Below are 8,061 nucleotides of genomic sequence, written 5' to 3'. Positions count from 1 at the left end.
CACATATGTTTCTATACAATACATAATATCAACAGATTCAGATAATTTGGAGAAATTTCTGTGAGCAAGGTACAAGGCTGAAAATCAGTACTGGATGTCTGTGATCTTTAAGTCCTCAGGCAGCACTGCGAGACACAGACAAAATGAAATTTGAAATTCTTTTTGGAAAAGAGAGTGAGCGCTGCATCCTCTGGACAAAAGAAGAGAGAGACCCTCTCCTTCTCAATGCTCAGTTTCAAAGCCTACATCTGTGATATTATGAGACTGCATTAGTGCCTATGGAATTAATAGCTTGCACATCTTAAAAGGCACCATCAATGCTGAAAAGTATATACAAGTTTTAGAGCAACATATGCTCCCATCTGGGGGACTTTTTCTTCTGGGAAGCTATATTTCAGCAAGAGTCTAAACCACATATTGCTTCAATCACAACAGCATGGCTTTATAGTAGAGTTTGGGTGCTGTACTGGCCTGCTGCAGTCCAGACCTTTGGCACAATGAAATTAAGACATGTTAAGCAGCTAGAATTCTATATCAGATAAGGCTGGGACAATGCTCCTCTCCATACAGTCCAGTAGCTGGTATCTTTGTTTCACAGACAGGAAGAGGTGATGCTACACAGTGGTAAACATGACCCTTTCCCAGTTTTTTTGAGACATGTTGCTGCTGTCAAATTCAAAATGACCTTTACTTTTTCTTAACCGGATAAATTTTCTCAGCTCAAACATCTCATTTGTTTTCTATGTTCTATTGTAAATAAAACATAGATTTTTGGAATGGGAGCTGCAGAATCAGTGGATGTCTTTGCAAAAACTAGAAACCGGAGTAACTGGAGAGAAGCCATGCAGGCAGGGAGACAACATCCAACTCCACACTGAAGGGTCCTAGCCTGGATTTTATCCCAGAACCTTCTTGCTGTGATGAGGCAGTGCTGACTGCTGCACCACCACACTAGCCAGATTGCATTTATCAGTTGGAAATTGATTGGTCAGCTGGTATTGTTACCAATATCAGGTGCCAATACCGGCCGTGGTAAGCACCATTATTTGGAGGTAAAACTGAGAGGTATCCAAAAAAAAAAGAGTTCCATAATTTTACTGGAAATTTTTTACTGGAAAATTGCAAACTTTGCCATAGCAAATAGTATAGTTCAGACTCCTTCCATTCATAAGGAAGATGTACATTTCAGTGTAGGTTAGAATATCCAGATCAATGCAACAAGAGCAGGAGCAGAGGAAGTAAAGCCGGGAAGATTTTGTTATGACGGGCTAGGCCACCTCACAGGGCTTGTGGTTTCTCCCTCCTGCTAGGGCCGGAGTTTCCTCTCAACACCTGATTCAGCATCCCACATCTGTCCTGAATTAGCATGCTAATGGACGTGCCTAAGCCCCTGGAGCCAGCCAACAAGGGGTTGAGGCAAACAGATCCCCATGACACACAGACTAATTCAGCCAGACGGACAGCCCGCAGGAACGCCTCACATGTTCCACACAGAGGGAATGCAAAACATCCTGCATTCAGCAGCACCTCAGACTACAGAGCACATCTGGGCCGCAGATGTAACCAGAAAAGAGACGAGAGGTTGCTGTATGGTTCTACGTGCATGCTCGGGTGCTTGTGTGTAAGAGTGACTGTTTGCATTCATATTTAGAGCATATGACACATTTGTTTTTCATACAGAGGCTGTGCACACGTGTGTCTATGTATATAACCAAATGGGCCATAGCAGGGTGAGCCGTTTTGTGGGCGGAAGGAGAGAAGATCAGACGCAAAGCTTCACAGGAGTAAATACAATCAGCTATTGAGAGCTGGATTCTGTCTGAGGCGTGGAGGCTCGGCATGTATGCAAGCAGAGGAGTTGTTTCGGGTCAGTGGAAGACGCAGATGTTCTGACCACTACAGACACCCTCCCTGAAAGCATTAAAAAGGAAACAAAAAACTGAAGATAAAGTAACATCAATGCATATAGCATATAAATATTAATGCCTAATAAAAAGCAGATCCAGCCTGTGCTTGAAGCCTGCAGAGGGCATCTTGCCACATCTTGCTTGAGTTGAGTTTGTCTTTAAACTTCATGAGATGCAGTGCCTTTAGTAAGGATCTAATGACTCGTGACTGATCGCATGACCAAGGCGGCTTTAAATAGCATCACTGAAATGCTTAAGTTGCTGTTGGTTGAAAGGCTCACTCTCTTTATTGTATACTCATCATTATAAATGCCTAGGTCAACAAGGGGTAATCAGACCAGATCATTTCCTTTACTTTGTGCCCCTTACATCAGCTTTTTAAAAAAAAATACACATCATACACCTGTGCATCTTACAAGAAGCTTCTGCTTTGTTGGTTTATGTACACTATCCCTGGACTTTATAGGATGGCTGCAAGCCTTTAAAATCCAAACTAAAATTAGCATTGTTTTAGGGGCGGACTGTGCCACAAAAGGATCTATTCATCTTCTACTTATCTGATTCAGCGTTGAGAAGGGGTTGGAGTCTATCCAACTGTCATAGGGCTAGAGGCAGACCCTGGACACCCTTGCCAATATATACCGGGGCTAACATACAGAGTCAGCCAACTCTTCACATTAAAGTCAGTACTTTAAACCCATGCAAGTCTTTGGATTGTGGAAGGAATCTGAAGTACCACAAAAAAACTCACAGAAACACAGAGAAAACATGTCTGGATTCAAACCTAGTACCTTCTTCCTGTGAGGCAAGAACTACACCACTGTCCAGTACTTAAAAATGTTTTAAAATCTTAATAAGTAATTTCAGGACATATTAAACACTTGTTTTTCATCATAATTGGGAACATTGACCTGTATTGTTATAACAAAAACACACAATTTTTTTACTTGTTAATAGGTTTAATATGAATTATCATAAATAACCCATAAACCCTGGGTCTGAAGTATATCATGTTATCGCAGGTTATATTTATCACTCAGGTGTAAGCAAGGCCTTAAACAGGCTGTCTGCTGTGATTTCATTGTTTTGTCAGTTTGCAGTACTGTTTCTGTCCACTGGAGGACACTTGTGCTCTTTATGTACAAAGTGCGACCTAAGAGACTGAAGTTCCTGAACACACCATGTTTTCAAAAACCCTGAGGTGAGCACTGTACAAATTCAGATTTCTCCTTGAGAGCGAGTCTCGTAGCCTCCACCAATGCACGTACTATCTAAATGACAACAGAAGCATTGTCTATTTCCTCCCTGAGTAGATCAAAGAGTGATTATAATGTACATTTTGAGGAATTTAAAGTTGCCTTTTTACTCTTTTCAAATAAATATAAAGTTTCAGTGATCATTATTTACATTTTACACAGCCTCCCAGCTATTTTGGAAACAGTTATATTCTTTGTCTCTGTTTCCAAAAGTCAGAAGGACCACATACAGAGCACAAAGGACACACAGCACATTAAAAGACAGAATACACACATGTAAAAACATCCTCACAAGCATATCATGTGTGCACCGTATCAGACACCTTGTGAACTTTCCTATGCATTAGCTGTATCATATTTCTCAATAAACTCTACAAGATACCGGAGGCTTACTTCCTGTCACAAATGAAACACCTGTAGGTCTCATGAATGACTGGAAACAGCTTCATATGAAACCGCAGCAGAATGTGGCTCGGCAGGTGAACTTTCCTGGCATTGTACTTGTCGTTGTCCTCAGATCTTATTAAGCTACTGTTTCCCTTCCTCTCTGTTGCTCATTTCTTTACCCTCCCCCCAGAGGGAAATCCAGTACAGTGTTTAAGAAGTCCTGTGGGACACAGAGAGAAGAGCAAGGTAAACACATTGAGCAGAGCCAGTAAAAAGACAAGAGACTGGGAGCTGTCACAAAGTGAGTCAACATGTTCCGGAAAGTCCACAAACAGAAGCTGAACCACTGCCCATTATTAGCCATCGCCAAATAACAAGACATCTCTCCTTTGAGAATATAGAAAGGTGCAATGGGTATATAACCTAAATGATCATAAATGTGTGATATTCTCGCTTTGAATGATTAAAAGAAACAGTTCTGATTTAATAAAAAAAAGGAACACTGGAATATTTTCAAGTTTTTAACCTCATTAAATGAAAGTAGAATAAAAGCCGGAAGCAGAAACTTGTCATAACAAGACATCAATCTCTGCTGACTTCTCCTATATGGTAAATAGGTATCACAGACTTTGATTGCCTTGTGATTGGTGTAGGTAAGGGGGCATAAAACCAAAATAATGAGCTGAAAGATGCTAAAATGTTTGGGCTCTTTCAGCTCATTGTTGTTATTATATAAAGGTTGATACTAACAGCATAAATCTAGTAGATACACACTGAGCCAGCTTAATGTTCTTTTCCTAAAATCTAAGCTGTCCAATAAGCCGCCTTGATTGAAAAGTAAAGACAACATAAACAGAATAACAAATGTTTATCTGTAAGTCAAACACTGTTTTGCTTTTGAGGTTTAATGAGTCAGGGGAGGTGGACCGCATGACTCAAAGCAAATACCAGGATACATAGACCTTTGGCAAAAACTGCATCCTGACTGAGAGACCCTGATTGAGAAACCCCTACAGTGTGTGTTAGTGTGTGTCTCTTATTTTTTATACCTATGTCTGTGGACGCTTGTGTGTGTGTGTGTGTGTGTGTGTGTGTTCTGAATGCTCATCACTTGAAGAAAGAACAAGTTATTTCCCACAATGTGGTTAACACCTCTGTTTAATCTCGCCTCTCCTCCTTTTCTTTTCTTCCCCCCTCCTGCTGAATGAAAGAGTAAGTGGGCTCAGGTTGTAATTACAGTAATGAATGATTTTGCTGTACCTTTCCGCCCATGTAACATATTTTTTCTGAAGCCCCTTTCACCCCTCCCTGTCCCACTGGAAGTGGGCTGGCTGCTCAGGTCTCTTTGTTTTTGGTAAGGAGATCCCCTGTTTATGTGGAGCTGGGTGTCCCTGGGTGTTCTTTTTAACCAGATTTCTTTGATCTGCTCCTCCTACTCTGCATAGCCATGTGTCTCTGTGCACTTGTGTATCTTGTGTGGTTTTAGCGGATTCAGGAGGCTTCATACTGGAAATGTTTCCTGAAAGATCCAGTTCGTCCAACTCCACTTACAATACTGTGCAAAAGTTTTGAGCCACTCCTCGTTTCTATATGCTTTACCTAGAGGATGTCAAATAGGTGCTGTGATTTATTGAATCGAGAGCAAACATACATGAAAATGCAGAACACAAGGCAAAACCGACATTGTACAATTCTTTCTTTTATTTGGCTTTCTTGTCATTTCTTTAAGTAGTATCTTTAAGATGTATCTCTCACGTTCTCTGATTTATTTATTGATTTTGCCTAAATTTTGTTCTCTGTGTTTTTGAGGGGCAACTATCTATGGCACATGGGCAGTATTTGACGATACTGCCCATCTGCCATAGATAGTTTTTAAGCCTTTTTACAAGTCAACTGGCGTGGTATGGCGTATATCTTAACAATTTTTCTGAGCAATACATAAATGAATTTAAGCTATCTTAAGTAAACTTTAAGTAGTTTTTCCAAGGCAACAAATCTGCATGTTTTCTTAAGTACAGGGATCTTATTAGATTTTTCAGCATGCTGGTGTAACTCCAATGATAATGCTTTTCTAACATGTTTGTTCTATAAATTTCATAGTGTACGAGTTTTTGCTTGGGGGCTTTTTTGAGATACAGCTGTTTCTGTGGGATTCAGCAAAATTTGGCTGTAGCCATGTAATGACTGACCCGTGAGCAGGCAGCTGTCTGTTAAAGGGTGAAATAATTTCCTCTCTAGCTTCCTTGTTTTTGTAAAATCACCCCAGACACCAAAAAATACAGCTTTACAAAGCATTGCTTATTCAGCTGATACAGCATATCACATACAGTTTTGTTAAGCACTTGTGCTTTTGGAGCGGGAGAGGTAAAACGTACAATTTTCAAGTTTTACAAGCACATGAAGACGTATAGGAAGACAAAGAAATTTTGAAAAAGTTGTACACCAGTGTTGTTGATTGTAGAAAATATTGTGCGTTTTGTGAGTTCCTTCAGCCCCTTTGAAAAATAAAGAATTCAAATTGCAGGGCTGCGGTCTAATGCTTTACTCCAGCCTCCTGTTTGGCCTTTCACCCTCACGCCTCTTAACTCTCTGGCTCACAGCTGGACCGCTCCTACAGGCTTACGCAGTGTTACTACCTGTCAGACAGACCAAGTGCTGGAGAAATGGCTGGGTGAGTGGGTGGCAGTGTGGGGCTGACGTGACTCATCCTGCCTCCCTCAGCCATGCAAAACTCACCTCTTAGCAAAAACAGCAGAGTAGTGGGAGAGGAAAAATGATATGAAACCCAAAGTCGCTGACCCCTGGTTCCACAGGCAGTTCACAGAGAGTTGAGTCAGAGGTGTAGGACAGCTAGCTAATTCCTCCTTTCCTCAGCGGGCTCCAGTGTGAGCTTGCATGCAGTATTATCCTCTAAAATTACAGCGCATGCAGTACAACTGGAGGAAAAACGGAAATCCTTTTTAAATTGAGAGTGAAGTCAACTTTTGGACACAAAGTGGACAGCTGTTCCAAGACATTATAAGTTAATTCCAATGTTTGCCCTAAAGGGAAAAGCTGACAATGATGTAGCATTTAAAGCATTACATGATTATTGCTTTATTGTATTTAGATGACTTATTTTGCCTTTAAAATCCTGCTAGATTCCTGCATGTATCCACTACTCTTTGTTGCGGCTACCGCTGGGCGCAGTTCCTCTATTGGTCACTAAAAGCAGGCTCCTGGCTACAAAATTTCTCTTGGAAAACAAAGTGTTATTTTTCTCATGAAATGATAGGGTTTCAGACATTAATTTCACTTCCTCTAACAGTTGTTTTGAACATAATTTCAAAATCTTTTTGCGGTGCGGGTGTGTTTATTGGATCCCCTGTCTCACATTTTGCGTCACACACACAAAAAAGAAGCTATCGCTGCAAAATTGAGTTTTGCGTTTCCTCATTTCTTCAAAATTACCCAGAATCAATCAAACCCACATTTAGATTATCTGGCTTTTTAAAAAAAACGAAAAAAAACACCAAATGCCATCTGTAGGAAACGAACGAATGTCCCCAAGAAACGAATGCAAGTTTTCAAGAAAAGAGAAGATCACAGCACCAGGAAAAGTTTAAAATTTAATGCTCCAGTTTTAGATGCATGGATCAAATCAATGTTACTATAATTTCTAATGTGATATGCATGCAGAAATGTAAGAAAAAAATCCTAAATTTTGTTGTAAAGTTATGCTTGATTCGACAACAAGCCAGTCTAGAAGTCTACAAACATAAATATTACTGTGTGCAGTAATATAAAAAAAGTAGATAAAAAAAAATTCACTTAGATAAAAAAAAATTCACACAACCTTGATACAAACACCCACAGTGTTTGTAGACTTCTAGACTCAATTAGTGAGCTGTGAGAGCAGGGTATCAATCAGCCCACACCAGCTCTATCGATAAGAGTGGCAGGGCTTTAAATGAAACACCCGAGTTAATGGAGAGAGTGTTTCTAATTAGCTGGTAAGCTGGAATTCTCCACAAGGGCACGTGGAACATATGGGCAGATTGTTAATCAACAAACGATGGACTCCTACTCCTGTCACCTCCATAACCTTCCTCCAGCCCATCCCTTCAGCCCACTTGTCCCATCCTCAGCTCCCTTAGCTGAGCTTCACAGCAGTCCTGGGAGAGGCATGTAAATCTGGCCCCCTTTGAGCAAGCAACTGGCTTTGGAGAAAATAAATCTGCTGAGGTTCACGATGAGTTCAGCCAAGCCGCTGCTCGAAGCTTTTCTCTCTCTCCTTTTCCTTCTCTCTCTCTCTCCGAAGCTGTGGCCTTTTCTTTCAAGGCATCTTTTCCCCCCGTCTCTATCTTTCGCTCTCATTCCCATCTTTCTTGCTGCTCTGCTTTTTTCCTCTGTCCCCAAACCTCATTTTAGATTTGCTAATGTTACAGGCAGACAAAACTACAGTGATATCATTGTTCTGATAACAACCTCAGGAGGAAGAGGGACAGTCCCCCTCACATGTGTTGTGTCTG

The sequence above is a fragment of the Neolamprologus brichardi genome, chromosome 19 (genome assembly GCF_056152115.1).
Source record: "Neolamprologus brichardi isolate AB-2024 chromosome 19, ASM5615211v1, whole genome shotgun sequence".
Taxonomy (NCBI): Eukaryota; Metazoa; Chordata; class Actinopteri; order Cichliformes; family Cichlidae; genus Neolamprologus; species Neolamprologus brichardi.
The sequence above is the reverse complement of the archived record's forward strand: the minus strand, read 5'-3'. Positions refer to the sequence as shown.